The 26133-nt window shown below is 39.0% G+C and overlaps 1 pseudogene; it reads right to left on the reverse strand.

Annotated features, from left to right (window-relative positions):
• Positions 1 to 1894: 1894 nt before the first annotated feature.
• Positions 1895 to 7212, reverse strand: LOC143592863 (protein IQ-domain 26-like; annotated as a pseudogene).
• Between the last annotated feature and the right edge of the window lie 18921 nt (positions 7213 to 26133).

A 26133-nucleotide genomic window follows, 5' to 3' on the forward strand; every position in this document is an offset into this window, starting at 1 on the left:
GTTAGTGGCGGCAGCGGCGGCAGTGGTGGTTGTGGTGGTGGTCGTCGGTCGTGGTTGTGGTCGTAGTGGTGGTTAGTGGCAGCAGCAGCAGCAGCATTAAAAATAAGTTACTAAATAGCTCATATAAAACACAAATGAAAGTTTTTTTCTATCAACTATAAAAATAAAAATACAACCAATGGAAATTGAACCCATGACATTTGATTCCATACACTATGACTCTTTCATTGGCACCAAACTATAAGCTTATATTTTAAAACAAAATTATATTATTTATATATATATATATATATAATTTTTTTAACAATTATAGACCTCTCAGAAGAATGGTTTGGGGTCTATCACCCTCCTCTACCCCGCTTTGGGTGGCCCTGAGGCCAACAATCCATAATTAAAGTGTCCTCCGTGTAAAACAAATGAAAAAAGACCGGCCCCTTATTAGGAGTTGATTCCTCTTAAAAATTCTCTTTTTACCCATACACGAAAGAGTCTCCATCCCAATAATACTAGAAGCTGGTAGGGGATCCCCCTTATGGAATACTCTATGAAACTGAAATTCAAACTTCGGAGTGGTTGACCAAAACCAAGGACTGGGCCGAAGATAAAATACCCGAAATCCATCTTCACCATGGTTAAAATTCATTTGAAGTTTAACCGAGTCCAAGGACTTCCAGTTAATGTGACCAACTAGTACATATATGTGCTAAAAACATTTTGGTTTCACTTATTCGATCAATTTATTCTATTAGAGTTCCACACGCTCAACTTCGTGGAGGTTCAAATGAAGTCATGTATCTGATACACATACTCATATATTTAATTAATTTAAAGTTCATACAAACTTGCATATATAATTCCAATGTGAGCTCGGGGTTGATTTCTAGCATTGTTAGTTTTACCTTCCTCTTAGAAAGATAAGTTCTTTTTCATTTCGAGTTCCATTATCCATTTTCCTAACGTATAGAGGAAGCGTGATCTTGCCCTCACAAAAAGGAGCCGCATGTAGAATATGGTGGTTCTAATACGACAAGTTTTTTTACGGTTTATGCTCTTTATTGTTGTATTATTATTAAGATTGTGAGAAAATATTAAAATACAAAAGAAGACAAAATAAAAATTGTGAAAATAATTTATAATAATAATAATAGTAGCAGTATTGATGACAGTGGTATAGCCATTGCCTTCAAAGTATCTTGGTGATGTACCCTATAAACATTTCAAAATTCAAAGTTATAAATCACTCACCAACTTAAATTAATACCTTCTATTTGCATTAATTAATTCCTCAATCTTTTTTGTAAAATAAACCCTTGAATCACGGGGAATTCGTGTATTTCAATACGACGTATTAGATCATGTTAGAGTAGCATGGTTTTACGAAAATACTTGTTTTTAACCAATCCTGATTGGTTCTTTTGTTTCCTCGTACTAAGTGTTTGTGTTTAGCTTTTGTCATTGTACTTTTTTTCTTTTTTTTAACGGTCACCTAAGTAACGCCGGGCATCCCGTACGCGGCCCCCATTGACTAAAGGTAGCCCGAGCCGGCCACTAGTCTGGACGGACGGAGCCCCTAGCGGTCCACCTACTGAGGGATTCACTGGATAAAACCTGACCCCCACGCCCGCCAAACGGCACGACAGCGAGGAGCCGGTAAAACCGGGTGAGATCAGAACTCGAATCCTGGCAAGCCAGGGTCATCCCTCATATCTCCCATATAGTTGGTGGTAGTGAGGTTTGACCCCCTACCTCTCACTTGTAAAGTGAGTGATCTACCATTAAGCCACAACCAACTTATATATACAACACATCCATAATCAATTTCAATCTTAATATACATAAATGGAAAAGAAAAAGATTCATTGTTCACACTAATAATCTAAGTAGTTAACCACCCTTACAAATCAATAGCTTCTTGAACTTCATTAACAACTCTTCTGCATCTTCAAACCACTTAAACTATATCTTGATGCCACTATTTCATTAAGTGACAACCTCTTCTTTGCCCCCGAGTCTGGCCTTTGTTTAGGGTCACTATGTGACCTCAATTTCGCTTTAGACGACTGTGTGCTCCCCATGTAACTCGGATTGTTCGTATATGGCCTAAAAAAGCTATCTCCGCATACACTTTTAATTGCATTTGTTGACCTTTTTGACCTGTTTGAATTACTGAAGCGAGGCGTGCTTTGAGCGTGTTTGAGAGTTTGTAGTCGTTATCCACGAATCCCCACTCAAAGTCTTGGAGATGATGGAATTCAGGAATCGAGGTACGCACGGGGTTTTGATAATGAAAGAGAGATGCATGTTGTTGTTATACTGATACTGTGAACTGGAAATAGAATTGGAATTGGAATTGAAACTAAAATCCTCCCCAGCGTCAGGTGTATAATTGTTAATGCGTTGCGATCTAGATTGTGGTTTGTAGGTGTCTATTTCGACTATTTTCGAGCTCTCATCATAGTATTTTGATTTTCTATGGCCCTCAATGGCTCAGACCATTGGTCCTTTAGTGAACGAGCGGCGGGCCCTGTCCGATCTGATGGCGGCCTGAGCTCTTACTAGAGCTTGCATACTATGAAGAGTCGCGACGGCTCGTTTTCTAACCAGAAATCCCCCTCACAAGAGCTTGTAAATTCACTAATCCTTTTAGAGTTTTTAAAGCCTTTCTAGCCGTGATAAATTTAAAAAAAAAAACAATTACAAATTACAATCCTCATTGTAGATGTAGGGGTATGGTACTAAAACCCGGTTCTACGACCCTAAATCTATTATGTTTGGCCTATTTTATCGCATGGACTAATACAATGTTATTGGGCCGAGGGGTTTTGTGGAGGTAACCCTAACTGGGCTAGGCCCATTAGGGTACCATGATGGTGGCCATGAGACTCTATATAAGGAGGTCTCCACCTCCTTATCATAGGTGATGCTCAATAAGAGCCACCACCACTTTTTGTGTCTGTGAACAAGAAATCCTCAGGATATCTTAGCAGTCGCCTCCACACCCCCGAAACCATTGCAGGTCTCAGCATTGCAGGTCGAGGCGCAGCCGAAGAAGAAGAAGATCAAGACGTGGTTCGTTCATCTCGAAAATCCGTGGAAACATCGTCATGGATCAGGTAAGATTCGTTTCATGTTTCGACATTGGCGCCATCCGTGGGACGGCAACGAACTGCCCTTCGATCTTCATCTCGGCTGTCAGATCTCTCCCAAGAAAAACACAGATTTGGAAGTTTACAGAAAAAGGCTTCAAAGCTTGTTCTATTAAAGCTCAAAAAGATCCATAGATCTAAAAAGAGGCTTCCAGATCTGGGCAAGAAGGAAAATCCGTGATTCGTCATATCAGATCTCCGAATCTGTGAATCTGTGATTCAGGATCTCCGAATCTGTGATGGTTTTAAATCTGCTCCGGCTTCAGATCTGTCCAGATCTGATTTACAGATCTAGGTCTAGATTACAGACCTGGATTTTAGGTCTAAAGTTGCAGATCAGACTCTTAAATTGCAGATCCAGAAGTTACTAGACTTCCGCCGCCATGTACGCACGCCCGGGGGTTCTCACTCCGCAGCCGTGCATGTGCCGCCGCGGAAACCACCATCTGGGTTTTGCGCAAGAGACCTCCGCCATGCACACGCACTTGCGAGTCACCACTCTATCCGCCGTGCATGCGCGCATCAGGCTACGCGCCAAACTTCAAGGTTGGGAATCCTCATAATATCCCATATGGCTACGCGCCAAGGTTGGGGAATCCTCCTAATATCCCATATGGCTACGCGCCAAACCTTCAAAGTTGGGAATCCTCCTAATATCCCATATGGCTACGCGCCAAACTGCAAGGTGGGAATCCTCCTAATATCCCATATGGCTACGCGCCAAACTTCAAGGTTGGGGAATCCTCATAATATCCCATATGGCTACGCGCCAAGGTTGGGAAATCCTCATAATATCCATATGGCTACACGCCAAGGATGGGAATCCTCATAATATCCCATATGGCTACGCGCCAAGGATGGGAATCCTCATAATATCCCATATGGCTACACACCAAACTTCAAGGTTGGGAATCCTCATAATATCCCATATGGCTACACGCCAAACTTCAAGGTTGGGAATCCTCATAATATCCCATATGGCTACGCGCCAAACTTAGGGGTTGGGAATCCTCATACCATATGCTCACGCAATCACATATGCTCACGCATATTACACATGCTTACGCATCACATGCTTACGCATCACATGCTCACACATGTCAAAGTCTACGCGCACGCGCATGCAACATCTGCACGTGGCTGCGTGACATAAAGTAGCTCGTAAGCCGCCTCACGCGCAGGCTTTATTATTCACAGCTCATAAGACGCCTCGCGCGCAAGCTGTTATTATTCTTACAGCCCGTAAGTCGCCTCACGCGCAGGCTTTATTATTCACAGCTCATAAGACGCCTCGCGCGCAAGCTGTTATTATTCTTATAGCCCGTAAGTCGCCTCACGCGCAGGCTTTATTATTCACAGCTCATAAGACGCCTCGCGCGCAAGCTGTTATTATTCTTATAGCCCGTAAGTCGCCTCACGCGCAGGCTTTATTATTCACAGCTCATAAGACGCCTCGCGCGCAAGCTGTTAATTATTCTTACAGCCCGTAAGTCGCCTCACGCGCAGGCTTTATTATTCTCACAGCCCGTAAGTCGCCTCACGCGCAGGCTTTATTATTCTCACAGCCCGTAAGGTCGCCTCACGCGCAGGCTTTAATTATTCACAGCTCATAAGACGCCTCGCGCGCAAGCTGTTATTATTCTTATAGCCCGTAAGTCGCCTCACGGCGCCAGGCTTTATTATTCACAGCTCATAAGACGCCTCGCGCGCAAGCTGTTATTATTCTTATAGCCCGTAAGTCGCCTCACGCGCAGGCTTTATTATTCACAGCTCATAAGACACCTCGCGCGCAAGCTGTTATTATTCTTACAGCCCGTAAGTCGCCTCACGTGCAGGCTTTTATTATTCTCACAGCTTGTAAGTCGCCTCACGCGCAAGGCTTTATTATTCACAGCTCATAAGACGCCTCGCGCGCAAGCTGTTATTATTCTTATAAGCCCGTAAGTCGCCTCACGCGCAGGCTTTATATATCACAAGCTCATAAGACGCCTCCGCGCGCAAGCTGTTATTATTCTTATAGCCCGTAAGTCGCCTCACGCGCAGGCTTTATTATTCACAGCTCATAAGTCGCCTCACGCGCCAGCTCAATTTATTATTCTTATAGCTCGTAAGTCGCCTCTCGCCGCGCAGGCATTATTATTATTATAGCTAGTAAGTCGCCTCAACGCGCCAGCTCAATTATTATTCTTATAGCTCGTAAGTCGCCTCTCGCGCGCAGGCATTATTATTATTATAGCTTGTAAGTCGCCTCACGCGCCAGCTCAATTATTATTCTTAGCTCGTAAGTCGCCACGCGCGCAGGCATTATTATTATTATAGCTCGTAAGTCGCTTCTCGCGCCAGCTTCATTGTTATTTTAGCTCGTAAGACGCCTCACGCGCAAGCTTTATTATTCTACAGCTCATAAGTCGCCATGCGCGCAGGCTTTATTATTCTTAGCTCGTAAGTCGCCTCTCGCGCGCAGGCATTATTATTATTATAGCTCGTAAGTCGCTTCTCGCGCCAGCTTCATTATTATTTTAGCTCGTAAGTCGCTTCTCGCGCTAGCTTCATTATTATTACAGCTCATAAGTCGCCATGCGCGCAAGCTTCGTTATTATTATAGCTCGTAAGTCGCCTCCCGCGCGCATGCATTATTATTCTTAGCTCGTAAGTCGCCACTCGCGCAGGCTCTATTATTATAGCTCGTAAGCCGCCTCACGCGCAGGCTTCATTATTTTTACAGCTTGTCACCATCATGGAGAAAACCTCCCAAAACTCAGACAATAAAGACAAAGCCAAAGAAAAGGGAAAAAACCGCCTCACACCTTATAAAGTCCAGCGCTCCACCTAGACGCTTGCGCGCCCAGGAGCAACACTGGACTTGGGGGGGCTTGTAGGGGTATGGTACTAAAACCCGGTTCTACGACCCTAAATCTATTATGTTTGCCTATTTTATCGCATGGACTAATACAATGTTATTGGGCCGAGGGGGTTTTGTGGAGGTAACCCTAACTGGGCTAGGCCCATTAGGGTACCATGATGGTGGCCATGAGACTCTATATAAGGAGGTCTCCACCTCCTTATCATAGGTGATGCTCAATAAGAGCCACCACCACTTTTTGTGTCTGTGAACAAGAAATCCTCAGGATATCTTAGCAGTCGCCTCCACACCCCCGAAACCATTGCAGGTCTCAGCATTGCAGGTCGAGGCGCAGCCGAAGAAGAAGAAGATCAAGACGTGGTTCGTTCATCTCGAAAATCCGTGGAAACATCGTCATGGATCAGGTAAGATTCGTTTCGTGTTTCGACAGTAGAAAAAAAATACAAAAATATGTAATAAATAGTAGTTAAGTGATCATTACCAAATGGGATCTAAAGACGGTTTGAATCTTAATAGCTGCCCAGTTTTCACTGTCGTGGCCGTTAAATGAGACTTTTCCACGTAGGTTTGTGAGTCTGACGACGGCCATGGCAGCTTGTGCGGCTGCCACGGCCGCCTCTGCTGCAGCGACCGTGGCAGCCGCAACAGCAATTGCATGCTGGTTTTGTTCCTTTTCCGTCTCCGACATGTAAGACCTCAACCAGGCGGCATCACTTGGTGCCGCCGGTTTCTGGAATTCATGTTTCAAGGGTTTTCCAAAACTCCATCTTTTCTTGTCTTTCCTGTCACTAGAATTTATATTGTGTACATTTTCTTTATCTTTCATACCCAACAAACCTTTGATCCACCTTGTAGCTTTTCCCATATTGTGATTTCAATAAACTCCAAATTGAACCAAATGCTTATTATCAGATGAAATTGCAGAGAGGTGATTGAGACAGAAAATGTGAATAAAGTGGCATCAAAACCTTTAAATAATGCATTTTCAGAGATAATGTATGGTTTTTAAAAAATATATATATATTTGTATTTCTGACACTATCTCGTGGATGAACTGCATTACATGACAAAGAAATTAATGATGTAGAAAGAAACAATCAAACAGAGAAAGAAGATGGAAAATGAGACATAAGTTTTGGATTTCAGGAAACCGGTAAATTTTTTATGGTCCAGTTGGAAAGTATGAATATGTAAGAAAAAGCACAGTCATTAATCATTTATATGAACAAATAATCCAGTCAAACAAGTCAAAAATCACAGACAAAATCAATTGAATCTAAGTCTTTTAAAAAGCTTTTTGTGAAAAGTAGCATTATGATGTCACCAAGTTCCATACTACAATGGCCACAGTCACACACCAACCTCCTAAATTTCAAAAAAAAAACTTTTGTTTTAGAAGGTTAATGGTTTGGTTTATTGTTTTGATAAAAAAAAATTCTAAATGGAACAAGTTTTAAGAAACTCTCTAAATTGTTCAAAGTATAGGGTGTTTGGTTTATTAAAACGACACATATAAATGATACAAAGGCTGACTACCTATTAATCAATCAGGTATCAGGTATCTTAATGATCAAGCACAAAATTGTCAAACAGCTAATAATATAATTAACAAAGTTGTCATTAAAAAAAGACCCAATTACAAATTTTGTCCTTTAAAAAAGCCAAATTACGGTTCGTGTCCTTTCCTTGCAGGCGGTGTCCTTTAAACTTTTTTTTTCTACACGTTATGTCCTTTACGCTAACTGGGTTAGAAAAACTCAGTTAAATGCCCTCACGTGAGACGCATGTGAGGGCATTTTTGTCTTTTTGCCTACCCTGCTTCTTCTTCTTCTTCTTCTTCTGTTTCTGTGCTGCCTCATCTCACTTCTCTCTCTATGTTCCTCAAACACCATCACCACCGCCACCATAGCTCCGCCACCAGCCACCGCTCCATCTCCGATTCCCTCATCCACATCAACATCACTTCAAACCAACAATCTCAGTGAAATTATGCCGGAACACCTTCGCATCGAAATCAGCGCCTCCTTCTTATGTCCGAATCCTTTCCGTATCCTGTAACATTTCAACAAAAATCAACTTAATCTTATATCACTTACTCGTATACTCCTGATTCATGAGCTCCAGAGTCTCCTTCTTATGTCCGAATCCTTTCCGGTTATAATTATCACTCCTAGTCAAATTATGCCGGAACACCTTCGCATCGAAATCAGCGCCTCCGGTAACCGTAGAGTCTCCGGCGGAGCACCGGACGGATACCGGCTTCCGGCAGCGGAACAGTTTGACGTCCGGTGAACATCGGTCCGTACAGGTTGAGAACGGAGTGAATCGGAGTGACGCCATTGGCAGTTAGAGTTCCGGTAAGAAGTTTGTTAGGGTTTGAGTTTATATAATAACAATAACAAACGATAATATTATTATTATTATCGGAAATGGATGCCGGAGCTCCGACGAGTTTTCCGGCGGGATGTTTCTGCCCTTGTGATGAAGAAGAAGCAGGGTAGGCAAAAAGACAAAAATGCCCTCACATGCGTCTCACGTGAGGGCATTTAACTGAGTTTTTCTAACCCAGTTAGCGTAAAGGACATAACGTGTAGAAAAAAAAAGTTTAAAGTACACCGCCTGCAAGGAAACTTAGAAAAGGACACGAACCGATTTTTGGCTTTTTTTAAAGGACAAAATTTGTAATTCTGTCTTAAAAAAATGATCAACAAAATTGGACGAGTTAGACAAGTCAGCCAAACCTGCTTTGCTAAAGGTAAAATGTTTGGTTTCATAGTTATAAACCGAATTTATTAACAATTATTTTAAATTAATTTATATTAAAGTTAATTTAATTATAAAGACGATTCATGAATATGATAACATAGATAATTTCATGTTTCATAAACGGAAAAAGGTAGACGGCCAATTCAGTTTTACACCGTTAGTTCCAAGATTTAAACCGTTCATAAGACAACTAAATTGTCACACCGAAAAAACCGAGCATCTAACATCTAAACAAATCGAATAAATTTCAGGCCAATAGAAATTTCTTGTCAATGTCAAGTTATTATCAAACTTCCCACAAGCAATGCTCAAAACAAGGGAAAATACTGAAAACAAGCGTTTATGAAAACAAATTTCAAGTTTTTGGTGTCCTTTGCAAGAAATTCCTGAAATATTTATTATAAACTAGTCGTGACGAGTAATTTGTGGGTGCTGCTAAACGTACCCCTCTTTTATCCATTTTTACTAAATATACCCCCTCCCTCAAGTTTTACATTAATACAATTTAGACTTTTTTGTTATTTCTTTTGTCATTTTGTTATATTTTATTATCATTATTATTTCTATAAAAGCAAATATTTTTCTATATATTTTATTTAACAATCTTTTCTTATTTATCTTTTTATTGCTATTAAAAGCCTTTAATAAAAATATATTTTTTCTTACTTAGAAAAATGTTTTTTTTTCTTATCTAAAAACGTTGTTTTTCTTGTTTTAAAAAAATATTTTTTTTCTATACACTTGTTTAAATCTTTTTGGAGAGTGTTTTTTTAAAATTAAGAGATAATTTACATTCTTTTATAAAAGATCATTATTTTTTATAAATAAAAAAGTTAAATAAAATGCAACTTGATAAAAAAAATTGACTCTTTCCTCGGGTAACATTAATCTCATGTATTCAAACCTAACAAAAAAAAATCAAATTGTTTTGAATACATTTTATAAAAATAAAAATAAAAAACTAGTTAAAGAAAAATACAAAACTTTTTAATACATGTAAAAAAATAAACAAAATTTTAGTAAAATCTTAAAGAAATAAAATAATAAAATCAATAACAAAAATATAAAAAAAACTGTAAAAAAATAAAAACTTAATAGTTTTTTATTTGATATTTTGAAAGAATTATAAAATAAAATAAGAGGGACTAACATGTCAATTATAAATGTTATGGGAAAATGAAAGTTCAGGGGGTGTGTATGGATAACAAGGGAGGGGGGTACGTTTAGCCTGACCCCTTTGTAGAACCATGGGAAACAATCACACTTACAAAATCCAGTTAAAGTAGCAGTTTCATTCAAAAATTAAATTGATTAGTGTTGGAACCCTAAAAAGTAGTTGAGAAAGAAGAAATGATTATGTTAAGTAATTAATAAATGCCGACATACCCACCTTCTAAATTTCAAATTAACACTCAATTTAGTTCTTCCCCCTTTACAAAATCCAAACAATGTGGACCTAAATACCCTAATTTGTTGGTGATTCATTGTCGGCATGCATAATTTCATTAATGGAATATCTGATATCCATTTTGATCACAATATTTTTTTAACAATGTTTGGAACTACCCCCCAATACTCGAGTGAATATTTCTTAAACGAGATGTTAACCGTCCGTCCTGGTTTTGACGCTCCAAGTCTGACACACTCAGGAGTCAGGAGATAGACGGTCTTTTGTTGAACATTAGAAATTAGAATGACAACTAATAATTGACACTACACGATACGATATGTTAGTACAAAATGTTAAACATATGAAATTACCAATAGCCGAATTACGACGAATACATCACATGTAAACGAGAGGCACATAGGTAGTTTGCCAATTTAGTGAATATAAGATTGTGTGGAGATATAAACATAATTTGATTAGGTTTTTTACAAATTACCGACAATAGAAAAATATTGAATGGGCCTAAACAAGACTAGCCCAAGACCGATTGTGTTTGCTGTCATCTCCTATTTTCCCATGATTCTGTATCAACAATGGGCTTAACACAATTTGATAAAGGCCCCGATGTTTAAACCGACAAAAAATGGCAACTAACGACGACGTTGTTATGGTGATCGAAACAACATGATGCCCCGATGTTTGGGTTCATTACGATTTGTGTGTCATGACTGACTCACAAGAGATGGCCCGGTGCAAGTACTGCTCGAAGTTTCTGAAAGCGGGGTCGAACTCCAAGTTACACAAGCATACCAATAAGTATTGTCGTGAGAAAAAAAGTTTGGATGCCAAGAAAGCGGAAGTGGGAGAGTCGTCCGGCTCTACTACTCAAGCACCTACCGCCGCCGGTAACAACGTTTAATCGTTGTAGAACGCCAGATTAAAATGACGGACGTTGTTTTTTAGTTTAAGTTGTTATATTTAGTATCGTCAAGTTTTAATAATGTTTGTAATATTTGTTGTTTATATAATAAAATGTTCGTCGTTATTAAAAAAGTAGCAAAAAATTAATCATGACTAATAAGAAATAAAACTTTACTAGTAATAAACAAAACAAAAATAGTTAATAAACAAATCAAAACGAAATATTACTTGAGCACGAACCGGTTCAATTAAAACGTTCTTGTTAGCCTTGTTGTTAGTTTTTTGGGTGGGCGCCATAATATTTTTGAGTCGGATGGTAGGGTTTGTAAACGAGAAGTATTTTAGATTGTCTTTGAGTTTGGTGGTGAAACAAAGGGTGAAAAACAATTTATATAAAGGTTTTGGGCAAGAAAAACCGGTTCCAACGGCTATATTACCGTTTGAACCGGTTTTCAACGGCTATATTTCTCTCAAAAACCGGTTCCAACGGCTATATTACCGTTGGAACCGGTTCCAACGGCTAGTTTTTGACCTGCAGCTAAATATCTGACGGAACCGGTTTTTCTGGGTAGGAACCGGAACTGGTTCCAAAATGGAACCCGGTACGAACCGATTGGAGATATAAAATGTGGAACCGGGTACGGATTTCGGGTATATAAATACCCAAACTGGGTATTACGACCACCGGGTATGAACTGGAACCGGTTCCGGGTCAGGTACATCGGTTCGGGTCTGGAACCGGTTTTTTTGTGCACTTCTACTAGACACGGGATGATCACTCATGCTCTTGGGGCAAACAAACAAAAAGACATCAAATGTGCTGGCGATGAAATCGAAATCAGTTTGGGCTACTTCACTTTTGGGCTGGATCTGGTCAAGAAGAAACGAACATATTGATTTACTTTTGCTTACAAAATCTCTCCCAAGCGCGGAGGTTTGGAACTCTATATACAACCATACAAGGGGTTTTAAATAATTGGTTTGTTTAGAATCTATAGACTATACTAACCAGTTTACTTTATTAAAGGAGCTTTAGGCACCAGAAAAACATTTTAAAAAAGAACTAATATCTAAATCCATATGCTCACAAGTTTTAAAACTATGCCCACCACAAATCTAAAGAAAATTTACTCTGAAAATCCATTTTTACAGGTTGATTTTTCAACAGATGCTACAAAACAAACACAACAGTCTCTTTTGAAATCCAACTTAATATCAACACTGCCTTAAAACTTCTATGATCATCAAAGTTTAATCTTCTCTTGTCTACTTCCAACTGCTACAGAAAAAAAACAACGGATAATATCAAACGGTCTAAAAGTAACGGAATATGAATCATTAAAAGGTAAATGTTTACTATTAGAAAGTTGACAAGACGGACAAAAGAAAGATGCAATGGTTTTATTACAATTAAAAATAATATAACGACTAAGATAATCTAGAACATTCGCTCCTGGGTGACCGAGACGGTTGTGCCAAGGGACGATTGTTGAAGAAGAAAGCAAAGTGAACGCCGGTGGTGTAAACGGATATAGATCGTCGGTACTATTGTGACGGGAAAGGAGGTGTCCATCCTTGAGGTCCTTCAAAGAAAAACCAAAAGGGTCAAATTCGACAGAAACAAGATTATCAATGGTAAATTTACGGACAGAAATTAGGTCTTTAATTATTTCAGGGGAATGGATAATATGGTTAAGTTTGTATGTTTTATTTGGGAGCTCATAAAAACCATTACCGGATCCTTTAATCGGCAATCGTTGTCCATTACCGACAAATATAGTGTGTGGGGGTAGAGATAAAGGGGTAGTAATTTTACCGGCATTCGAAGTAATGTGTGATAACGCTCCCGTGTCCATGTGCCAGGGGTCCGCATAATTGAGATTCATGGTTTGAAACGCCGTACCAGTGTCACTCGGACTAAGACCATTTAACGTAGCGGGTCCAAAGCCAAGTGGGCCTGACGGGTTCTAGTGTGTCATATGGGCTTGATGTTGGACCTGTTGCACTGGAGCAGATGGATAAGGGGCTGGAGGTGGGGCTGCCCACTGTTGATTGTATTGTTGTGGGTATTGCATTAAGTGAGGTTGTTGGTATGTGGTCTGCGACCCAAACTGAGATGGATAATTTGAGTTATGCCATGGACCCCTACTAATATTGCCTCGTCCCCGATTGCGACCACCGCCACACCATGGCTGACCACCGTGACCCCTGCCCCTGTAATTTGGATCGTAATTGTTGCCTTTATAGTTCGATTGATAGGGTGGTTGTTGATTATTCGCCAGCGGTGTATTGTTACTTGTTGCTTGGGTGGTGCTGGGGTTTTGGGAGTGGAGGAGAACGGTCTCGCGTGTTGACTCGGACCTAGCTGCTTGTCTTCGAATCTCTAATTCAATCTGCCCTCTTGCCGAATCCCATGTAGTAGGAGACCCGTTCACAATTGTTCCGATCGTATCAAGTTCCAGTGGTAAACCGCTAACAAGTTGCAACACGAGACGTGTTTCAGTCATGGGTTGTCCGACGTCAGCGAGTTTTCCGGCGAGTTCCTTTAGCTTCTGACAATACTCATCAAAACCGGCAGAGTTCGTGAGCTTCATGTTTGTGAATTCGTGTTCAAGGGCCAGGGCTCGGGCTTGTTTGTTGTTAAGGTAAATATCTTGGATTTTATTCCAAGCGGTAATCGCCGATATATCGTTGTCAATGATGCGATCCAGTATATCATCGGACTCAGTGCTGTAAATCCATTGAAGAATTAACGCCTCGATTTCCGACCACTGCACATATGTGGGATCGGTTTCTTCCGGTGGCGGAGTACCATCGATATGGTTGAGCACTTTATATGCTTTGGCGTGTAGTTTAAATAACTTGACCCATGACGAATATGTGACCTTTGTACCGTCTAGGGTGCGTATCTTGTTTTGAACGTTAGTGACGGTGTAAGCTGGGTGAAGGGGTTCGGTTTTGGTGCTAGATGAAGCCTCCCCGTCATTATTTTCTTTTCCGGTAGCCATGAATAATAAAGAAACGGCTTGATTGAAAGTTGGAAAGCTTTGAAGAAAATAATAATAAAGAAAAGATGGATGTGAACAGTTTGAATGAAAATTAAAGAAAAGATCGGTGGTATGGGGTAATTTTTGGATTTGCAGAACCGAAGCTCTGATACCATAAAAGTGTTCAATGGTATTTGATATTCTTGAATGAATAATAAGGAGATACAAGAGCCCTATATATAATGATCAGGATATAACCATAACCCTTTAAACATGACAAGAGATAAACATAAATAATATAAAGATATACTAAATATCTTTTATATATCTCTAATGATCTTCTCGGTATCTTTCAAATATAAACTCTTCAAATATATTCTTCTAATAGTACACACTTAACTGAATGTGCATTAGAGAACACAGAATCGTCCCGATCTACTAGTTTCTTGTCCTTTCTCTAAAAGCATTTGGTCTCAAGTTAGCTGCAGTTCGATCAAAGAACTTTCTGTCACCTATATGAAATCTTTCAACTTATCTCCAATAAATATGTTATTTAAGTTGATATTTGGATCAACATTTTTGGTGTCTAATTTCTTTACTGAGTTCGGAATAATAAAATTTCAACAACATAATCATTTTTCCAACCAGGATCACTTAAGAGATGAAATCTAGTACGTTCATATAGATTATCTTGGTACGTTAATATGACTTTGTTAGATTGGTTATCTTGGTATACTTTCAGTTTTATTGCATCCCACTGTCTTGATTTCTTTGACGTATGTTATTCGCTTCTAGCTACTTGCTAGTTGTCGATAAATATAATCTTTTGCGAAACAAAATAAATTATACCATTTTTAACCACTATAGTAAAGGAAGACTAGTCTTGTTTTTCAACCATAGAAATCCATATGCACAAATATATGATTGAGAAATGAATCTAGGCTTAATTTTAGACGTTTTCTAGAACTTTAAACATTTGGTGTTGTTGCTACAACAAAGATAAGACCAATGATAGTGAATGGACTGGTTAGGCTAACAGGCTTCAAGGGTTCAGATTAACCTAACGCAGGTCGTGGTGTCCCTCTACGTTTGCAAAACGTAGAAGGAGGTTCACTAGTTAGTTGTTTGTTGTTATAGCTCACCGAATATCAAGAACCGTGATGTTTGGAATCGGTTTTAAGGATGATGTTTTTGGTGAAGCTATGAAGTTATTGAAGTAAGAAATAAGCTAAGAGCATATTTCTCAAGGAAGAAGAGAAGATAAGGAAGAGTATGTTATTTGCCCAGATCTGTTGTGTTCTTGTTTATGACTAAGTCTTTATATAGGAGAGGAGACTTAAGCCTTTCGTCCAATTGTAACTAAACTAGTTCCCCTCCAATTTGCCTAGAGAGTTGACCTTTGTGGGCGGGAAGGTTTGGACCGCCGGTCCATAACTAAAATAATAATACTTTATCTGAGTATGTCCTTTGGTCAGAGGGGACAAGGATGTGAACATTGATTTGACATCGTACTGTAGCACGTGGGTACTTGTTTACATAAGTTTGGGCGGGAAATGAAGCTTTTAACCTTCTAACCTTTTTAGCGTTAATATGTCCCAGCCATTTTATTATTTCCTTGGGCTACCCCCGTTATCAGCCCCCCAAGTCAGAGGTGTTTGAGGAGTAGGCTCAAGGGCTTCTGACTTTTGCACATATTTTGTTTATTGTTTAAAGGCTTCAAGGCTTGTAGGCTTCGAGGCTTTGTTCAGTTTTGGTTGTTTTTTGAATTATTGATGTGACAGTTGATGTGATTGTAACTGTCAGATTGTGGTTTCCCATAACTGCTTTTTCATTAATAGTTATCAATGGGATAACTATTCACTTTCTTCCAGATTTCTTTAAAAATTTCCACCATAAACATATTCAAGTTTCTTTCAATCCACTACCAGGTTAGTTTCGATCCTTCATTTTTCTTCAAAATTATGGTTGCCAAAAAGGATCTTTCGATCAGTTTTTCCCGATTAACCCAAGAAGAGGTTGAATCGTTTTGCATTGAGTGGGGAATAGGGTTAAAGTATAAGCCGATTGCTCCGTCGGTCGACTCTTCAATCGATCGTTGTCCGGCGGGTTTTATTGCTCTATATTGCCGTCATTTCGAATTTTCTAATCTCCGACACCCTTTTTCGGTTTTTGTTCTCAATTTTTTGGAGTATTACCGTATGTCATTCGATCAAATCCATCCTTTAGGGCTTGCTAGGGTTTTGCATTTTGAAGTTTTGTGTGCAGCCCTAGGTTATGATCCTTCATTGTTGAGTTTTCGCCGTTTATTTTGCCTAGCGAAGAATGGTGATTGGTACACGTTTGAACATACTAAGGTCGATGTGTGTTTGGTTTCCTCGGCGGTTACAACCCTTGGTTCTTGGAAGGACCGTTTTTTCTTTGTTTCCGATTCAATCCTTCCCTTTAAACCCGTTTGGAGACAACCCGAGGTTGTTCTTAATGAACCAGAGCCGGCCGAATCCGAGTTAAATGAGCCTTTTTGAAACCGATTAGGAAGTGTCCATCACGTCTTCGCCCTTTTCCCGAACATCTTCTTGTTTTGTTAGGAATTAGCAAACTTTGGGATAAGCCTAATCGGGATCCCGTGCTTATGAGGGATAATAAGGGTATGCATTTGTTTATCCCGCTTTTGCTTTATCTTGTTGATGTGTTTGTTAATGGATTCCTTTTGTGTTTGTAGTTATGTCGGCTTTGGACTTTTTAAAGAGAGATGATACTTCTGACGTTGGTTTTACTGATGCTACGGCCGTTGTTGGGGAAGATTCGGTTGTTCGAGGGAAGGAGGGTCGTTTTGAGAGTGGTGATTATGTGGGAGTGCCAGACGTTAAAGGGTTCACCAAAACTGCTGTTCCAAAGTCTTCCACTCGTCGTTCCACACGACGTTTGCTGAAGTCTGTTGGCACCTCATCTTCTCATGAACTCGTTGAGGTTAGTGATGATATTCAGTTTTCTGAAGACCAAGGTCCGAGTACGGAGGTTGAGAAGGAGCAGGGGTTGGTGGTTTCTAACATGGGGAAGTCGGCTGGGAAGAAAGCCATGATGTCTGTGGTTCAAGGGTTGGATGGTGATACGGTTTATGTGCCAGAATGGAATGTCAAAGTTGGGGATAGTTTCAAGGATCCCGAAGTTTGTGCTGATGCGTTAGCCCATTTTGCTCCTCCGGGAATTCGTGATACTATCTCCAAGATGGAGGGTGATTCCTTGTTATCCAGGTTGATTTTGAACTCTTGTAACGTTTCTGCCCTTTTGGCAGAAGGTGTTACTCGCTTTCGAAAAGAGATGGAGGAGTATGAAGGATTTATGAAGACGAAGGAAAAGATGAAGGCCTCTATGACGGCCATGAAGAAGGAGGTTGAAGGTTTTCCAGAGAAGGAGAAGGTGTATGTGAAGAAGATTGACGAGTTGTCTCGTGGCCATGAGATTGAGATGGCAGGGTTGAAGAAAGCCATGGAGGCTGACAGGGCCAAGTTGGATGCTGACCGGGAAGCCTTTGAGGTGCAGAGAAAGGCCTTTGAGATGGAGAAGGAAGGCTTAAAGGCTTCGGTCACCCAGACCTCTGATGTAAGGCCCCGTTACCGGTAACCCTACTTTCGTGTTGGATTTACTCATAAACACAGTTCTAAATATCAGAGTTAATTAAAACATTTACGCGGAATATAAAACTTTCATAAAACATTACAATATTTCATAACTTGTCTCAAAACGTCCTTTGTCTTTCACATTAAAACATTAAAATTAAAACATCGTAAGTCTTCAGATGCCAGGCTCTTATTCTTTTGCCATGTGTCCCCGCTCAAGCCAGCTGTCTCATCCTACTCACCTGCGTGCATACTAAAAGTCAGCTACGCTGAGTGAGTTCTAGTTAATCACATAATCATACAATACATTCTTTACACTTCATACATAACCTCTTAACTTTCTTTCATACACACTTAAGTGCTTTTACTTTCATTTTTACCTTCATACTTTCTTTACATACATAATCATACGTTTTAAAGAGCCTTTCGCCCTATAACCTCACAGATATTATAAGGGTCTGGTCCCTAGTTTTCGAATATTAGAAGGGTTCGATTCCCTAACATCACAGATATTATAAGGGTCTGGTCCCTACCATCACAGATATTATAAGGGTCTGGTCCCTAGTTTCGAATATTAGAAGGGTTCGATTCCCTAACATCACAGATATTATAAGGGTCTGGTCCCTAACATCACAGATATTATAATGGTCTGGTCCCTAGTTTTCGAATATTAGTAGGGTTCGATTCCCTCTTCGTTCCATACATTATACCCCGAGTATTTTTAGGGCTCGGTACCCTTTTCGTAACCATACAACCATACATCATACCTCGAGTATTATTAGGGCTCGGTACCCTTTTCGTAACCATACAACCATACATCATACCTCGAGTATTATTAGGGCTCGGTACCCCTTTTTGTAACCATACGACCATACATCATTATTTCCTTCTTTTATTATCTCTATCACGTTCATACGCATAAGCATTCATATTATACTTACCTTATACATAGCATTACAACCTGACAGTACGTGCAATATCCGAAGATCGTTCACGTACCATCAAGCAATCATTCTTACATAACACATATATCACATAGGGCATACACTTATCACTTAGGATAAATGTATTAACAACACATCAAGTATGCACACAGCCCCGAAAACATAACAAGGAATGGGGCTAGAAACTCACCTGAACACGGTTACGTTCACCGTTAATCGTAATTCCTTTCTTCAGTTGTGCACGGCTGACTGTATAACAAGTATACGTATCAATTAACTATCACTTCTCATAATGTATGTCTATCTTTATATGACCCACAACGAATGGGGGTCCGGGGGCAGCGCCCCTGGCAGCGGGGTCTAGGGGCGGCAGCCCCTAGCAGGGTCCAAGGGGCAGAGCCCCTGGCTGGGGTCGAGCTGCCAGGTCAGCTTGGAAAAATTTTATTTCCATTAACTGTCTTAACACATTTTTCATTAGATTTTTAGTTTACTTCCTAATCGAACTTGGCTTTAGGCGAAGTTAAACCTTAGGCGAACTTAGCTTTAGGCGAAGTTGTCATCAGGCGAACTTGGCTTTAGGCGAAGTTGTCATCAGGCGAACTTGGCCTCAGGCGAAGTTGTCATCAGGCGAACTTAGCTTGCAGGCGAAGTTCATCAGGCGAACTTAGCTTGCAGGCGAAGTTCATCGCTTTGAAGGCGAAGTTGCCCAGATGCAGGCGAAGTTGCCCAGACAGCCGCTGTTCGGTTTCTTTCCAGCATTTTGAGCGATTTTAACACCCTTGCTATTGTTCAATATCACCCACTACGCTTCCCGACCATTTTCGGTCGCTTATACACTAAAAAAGCTTGGATCTTTAAACTTCAAAGATCAAGAATCATACCTTTTTGGGCTTGTTTGGATCTCGTTTACTTGCTAGTACACTAATCGCTCTCTCTCGGACCTGCCCGACTCTTCCCTTGGCTCGGCCGGCCGGCGGCGGTATGCGTGTGGTGTGTGTGTGTGTTTTGGGGTGTTAGGGAGTTTGGTGAAAATGAAGATATTTTGGGATTTTGGGGGTATTTATATCCCTGAAATCCCATTCTCATTTAACTCATCTCAATTAATCCACGTCCAAGACCCGCTCCCTACCCGATATTAATTAATTACGCGAAATCACTAAACATAACTTCCTTTATTCATCATTAAAATTTTTAGGATGTTACATCTGATGACAACAAGTGGCTGATTGAACATGGGTTTCAACAGGTTGTGGCTTATTTGTTTCATTCTAGCGAATTCAACTCGGTGTTGGGCGGTGTATATACGAAGCTGTTGGCCCATGGTAAGCATTTGGGCTTCGTTGCTGGTTGTAGCTATCACGAGTCTGGCCAGCCTATTGAGAAATCTCCCGTGTTTAACCGTGAAGCTTATAAGCTTTTTATGGAGTCAGTTCATGCCATGGAGAGGCTCACTTACCTTTATGTGGGTGAAGTGTCATTATGCTTTGGTAAGCCTCTTTCTGTGTTGCAGGGTTTGAAGCCAGCCGGCCTCGATGATAAAGCTGTTAAAGATGTGCTCGAGTCCTTGTCGAAAAAACGCTCCCGTTCTGGTGACAGTGAAGAAACTTTATCTGGGGGCAGAGACGGATCTCATGTGGCAAGCCTCGAAGGCTCGGCTGTTGCTGATATTGGCCCGCAAGTCAAGAAGTCCAAGAAGGCTAAGGGTGGTAAGGCTAGTACCTCAAAGCCTGTTTCTGATGTTTAAACATTTTATTCGTAGCTTTCTTAGCACTTTAAAACAATGTTATGTAATCTTTAAACGATATAGGTTTGGCATGGAACTCTTAAAGTTTCTGCCTTGTGGTTGTGTTTGGCCTTTTTGGCCCTTTGAACATTTTCTTGGGAATCCTTGTGATTTCCTTGTTTAGCCTTAATTGGCTTATTATGTATTAATGCTGTTTAGCTATGGCCTTGGAATGGCCTTGTTTATGAACTATGATGTTCTATGTATTTGTGTGTTTGTTGCTTGTCTTGTTAGTTTGATGTGATTTTAGCTAACTTTCCTTAAGAAGTTTTAGTGTTGCAGTCACTTGTTTATGAACTATGATGTTCTATGTATTTGTGTGTTTGTTGCTTGTCTTGTTAGTTTGATGTGATTTTAGCTAACTTTCTTTAAGAAGTTTTAGGGACTGATATATCAGTCTCGAATACCTAGTATTTGGGACTGATATATCAGTTACTAATAATATTGGGGACTGATTTTTATGAGACTGATGTTAGGGAATGATAATCAGTCGCTAACATTATTTGAGACTAAATTTCAGTCTCAAATAGGTGTAGACAATATAAGGTTTTGGTGAGACATTTATTGCAACTGAATTTCATTCCCAAATAGATGACAAAAAATGTCCCGAAAGCATGGTGACTAATCTCCAGTCTCCAACATGGAAGGAACATATTAGAGACTGACAATCATTTCTTAATAAAGTCACCATTAGAGACTACATTTCTAGGGACTGATATATTAGTCTCGAATACATAGTATTTTGGACTGATGCATCAGTTATTGAAAATATTGGCAACTGACTTTTTATGCAACTGATGTCAGAGACTGATAATCAGTCAGTAACATTATTTGAGACTGAATATTAATCACAACTAAATTTCAGTCACAAGTGAGGGACTAATATTTAGTCTTGAACGCCTTTTTGTATTTGAAAGGATAAAGGACAAAATTTTAATCTCCAATATACAAATTCTAGCCTTATAAGAAAAGTATTAGAGATTTAATACCAATCTTGAAAACGTTGTAAGGGACAATCTATAAATGTTTTGTTGATGACATAAGTAGAGACTAATCCCCAATAGCCGTACATATTCTACCATTTTTAGGAAATATATGAAAAACTAGAAAAAAGAAACCTTATTGGTAGACCTAACAAATGCAACCCACTAGGGCTATTGTGAGTTTAGTCAAACGTATAATGAATCAAAATGAGTAACACTAAAATAATGAAAAAGTTGGAATGGGTCATGATGAGTCAAAGATAAATATGGGTGAAAATATGTAGAAAATGTTTAACTGAGCGCCGATACGAATGTAACCGGACCAAATGAAACAAAATAATTTCGAAACCGAAAAAACCAACTAAAACGATATTTAAGTACTGAATAACCAAAATCAAATGAAACATAACCGACTAAAACGAAGCAAAAAAAATCTAAAAAGCCTACCAAAATGAAATAAATAGTCGCAACCAAATTGAAATGAAACCAAAAACGACCAAAATTAAACAAAAAACCGAAACCGAACCAAAATCTGATCAAAACGAAACAAAAAAACCGTATGGAACAAAAATATTATAAAAATCAAAACGGTTGATTACGGTTTTTTTTTTGTGGCCTTTTGTCATTGGGTCACCACGTACGGCTTACTCTATGTTTGTTGGTCGTTCAACAACAATAACATATATTGATGCTCAAATAGAGTCAATTATGGTCATCGTTTAGTTAGAGTCGTTAATGGTCAATAAGGGTCTTTGATAGTTACAAAGGCTCATTGATGGTCAAGTAGGGTTGTTTATGGTCAATAAAGGGCGTTGATGGCCAATAAAAGTTGTTAATGGTCAGTTAGAATGTTTGATAGTCCATCATAGTTGATTCGTCAATAAGGATCGTTGATAGATAAAACACTAAAAATATTTTTTTTTTCTACTTTTATATTAAATGCAACTTTTGAATTATATATATTTTAATTTGATTTTTTTTATAAATTTGTATCTACAACAAATTAACTTTTGTTTTGTTGAATAAGAAAAATAAAACTCTTTTGTTTTGTACTCCAATTCCCCCCAAATTAAATTTTTTGAATTTTCCTCACACTTACATCTTCAGTCTATTCTCTCACTTCCATTTGAGAAGTTAGGGTTAGTGGTAGCAATATAGTGAGCAACCGATCTGATCATTCGATTCATAACCCTCACCTGTTCGACTGCTGTTTTCATAGCCCTCACCATTGCTGACGATGCAATACTCCATTGTGAACCACAATGTTGCAATCAGCTCAAAAGCCTACCGTTCGTTGGAAAGCAAGGTAGCAGAATTCCTCAGCAACGAAAAGATTGTGGTGAGATAATCGACACATTCTTTGTTCCTAATAAGTTTTTTAAAACCCTCCCCTCAATCTAGTTTTTTTAGGAGTCGTCAATTCAGCGTCTGCATGAAAAAAAGAGAGGCATGACTTTTGATTTTTCCTATTGGAAGGTAACCTTGGCTTTTTGTTTACTTCTCGAATTATCTTATATTTTTCATCCGTCATGATTTTGTAAATTGTTTTTATTTGAATTTCGGTTTTGAATCTTAATTATTAATTACTTATAATCAAATAGGGCGTTCAGTTTCAATATAGTTAATCGTTTCTATCATTCTCTATGATTTTGTATATGATAAAGTACATGGCATAGTAATATGAGTCATTGTTTTTTTTTTTAAATCTTTGATTACTATATGCTTAATTTGAAGATGTAAAAACGCTAGTATAATCATATTACTTATAAATTTATTCTCAATATTTAGTGGAGTTTCAGGTTATTAATATTAAATTCAAGTATAAGAAAGTGGGTCTCAGTAGAATTCCTGACGTATTGATATGACATGTTCCTCTTCATCACATGTAAGAAATAAAATATATAACTCATAAAGATTGTAATTTTGATGGGAAATCTTTGTATAGAAGTTGAATTATGAACTATGAGGCTGACTTGTATTGTGGCCTTGAAGGTGAGTAACTTGGATGTGTTGTTATTGGTTTTGAAGAAGATAACCAAAGAAGACTTCATATAAGAAGGTAAAACTTATATTATAAGGTAAATTTTTATAGTTCCTCAAATTCTGTATAACTGCTTAAATATGCAGTTTTGGAGTTTTGATTTGAAAAAGATGCTTAATTTTGCGCGGGAGCTATAGATAAGATATATTGATTATAATATTTATTTCATGATATTTTAAGTTTGACACTTGAGTTTTTGAGGTACCCCTGAGTTTAACATTAATTTGTGTTTCAACATGTTGACAGAGTTCAACAATCCGTTTCAAGAGTTTGAATCATAGTTTTATGGGTTTGATGGCATGCAGTGGGATACACAAGACTAAGACCAAGGCTACCAGCTAGTTCAAACCTCAAAGAAGCTATTTATGGTGTTGCGAAAAGATATCGAAGTAATTTTTCAAGAGAGCTATGGACTTTGCAACGATACCATATCCATACTTCCAAATGCACATGCAGCGTTAAAAGTCAAGTTTTTTTACGCCACTATATTTATGTGATTTTTATTCCTTATATTTTGTAGAATTTAACTTTTTTTGTAAATTTGTTTAGTGTATGAATTTGAAAAAAGTTTGAATAATGTTCTGAATTTGTGTTTTGTTTGTTTTGCTTTTGTATTTGCACTCATTAATTTTGTCGTGAAACGCAAACTTATTTCCAGTCCTTAAAATAACATGTTCAAAATTTTTTCAGTCCTTAAAAATAAGATATTAACTACTAAATAACATATCATTAAAGACTAATTTTCAGTTTGTAAACCTTATTAGAAATTGAACTATCACATATTAAGGACTAAAATGACATGGTATCATAGACTAATTACCAGTCTTTAAAACATTATATTGGAGACTAAACGGAAATGAAATCACAAATCTAATACAACGTATTAGAGATAAAATAGACATGGCTTAAGGGACTGATTTTCAGTTCCTAAAATATGAATTGGGGACTGAAGTTTCATAGCAATAGAGAGTGATTTTTAGTCATGGAAGAAATGAATTGGAGACTGAAAGGGCGTGGTACCGAGCAACAATTTGAGGACTGAATTTATGTGTATTTGATACTGAATGTTAGTCCCTTTTGATGTCATGCAATGGGGACTAATTTTCAGTTCCTAATACTAGTATCTAGGACTAGAGATAGGGGACTGACTAGGGACTGGTGAAATCAGTCCCTAAAAACCATTAAGGACTAATTTGGTAGTTTCAGAAACTGATTTTTCAGTCTCGGATATCAATCTTTTTTGTAGTGGATCACCCCTTATATAGGTCCATTTAACCCTTGAACCTATTGAGCGATGTGGCCTGGGAGCTCATCCCATTACATGGCCCTTTCCATGGAGTTTCTTGCTAGGTTCTCAACCTGATTATAGGATAGTAAAGACAAGTTATGACAAAAAGTTTATCATTCATTCAAGAGGTTGTTGTTCACAAAAAAGAGAATTATACATCTCTTGAAATACATATTTAAATTTTGACTAGGCAAGGAACCTTTTAAGGGTTTTGCCGTTCCAGTGTCTTGGAAGCCTTTTGCCTTCTGCGTCGGCCAGTTTGTAGGATCCACCCTTGTGGGCTTCGAGGATAGTGTATGGTCCTTCCCACTTTGGGCCAAGTTTTCCTTGATTTTCTTTCTTTCTGGCCTCGTTGTTTCAGAGTACAAGGTCTCCAGGCTTGAAGCGTTCATGCTTTACTCTAGCATTGTAATAAGCTTCCATTTTTTGCTTGTATTTAGCCTCTTGTATTGCGGCTTGATCACGAATTTCTTCGAGGAGTTGCAAATTCAACATGTTCTCATTGTTGTTTGATTCGAGGTCCATGTTGAGTGTTCTTTGAGTCACAACTCCGACTTCGGCTCGGATTACGGCTTCCGATCCGAACACTAGGCTGTAAGGCGTTCGCTTGTGGCTTGTCATCTCGGTTGTTCTTATTGCCCATAGAACGTTTGGGAGCTCTTCAAGCCAATTGTTGTTGTGCCTTCCCAGCCTTGTTTTGATTCCTTCAACGATGGTTCTGTTTGTTCTTTCAACTTGGCCGTTGGATTGTGGGTATGCAACTGAGTTGAACACTTGAGTGATTCTGAACTCTTTGCACCATGTGCTAAAAGACTTCTCAGCAAATTGTTTCCCATTATCCGTGACCAACACTCCTGGCAGCCCATAACGGCAAATGATGGTTTCCCATACGAAGTCGATGACTTGTTTGCCCGTTATTTTTGCAAGTGGTTTGACTTCAGGCCACTTGGTAAAGTAGTCAACAGCTACTAACAAAAACTTTACCCCACCCTTGGCCGGTGGGAATGGACCAACAATATCCATTCTCCATTTGTGAAATGGCCAAGTCGAGGAGATGGGGACTAGATCGTGTTTAGGGCTTTTGGGAACCGGTGCATGAATTTGGCAAGCTTCACATTTCTTGAGTTGTTCCGTTGCATCTCGGTGCATGGTGGGCCAGAAGTATCCAAGGTTCATCAATTTTGCAACCACCGTTCTTGGCCCAAAATGAGCTCCACATATTCCCGCGTGAACCTCTTTGATCAGATATTGACTTTTTTCAGGGCCTACACATCTCAGTAGTGGTGCAAGGTAACCCTTTTTATAAAACGTTTCCACTTGTAACACATACTGTCTGGATTTGATTCGAACCCTTTCAGCCTCAGTCTGGTCCAAAGGTAACTCACCATTTTTGAGGAACTTTTC

This window comes from Bidens hawaiensis, unplaced genomic scaffold (genome assembly GCF_021521415.1).
Source record: "Bidens hawaiensis isolate Kalapana, Puna unplaced genomic scaffold, B.hawaiensis_p1.1 tig00041311_1, whole genome shotgun sequence".
NCBI classification, from domain to species: Eukaryota; Viridiplantae; Streptophyta; class Magnoliopsida; order Asterales; family Asteraceae; genus Bidens; species Bidens hawaiensis.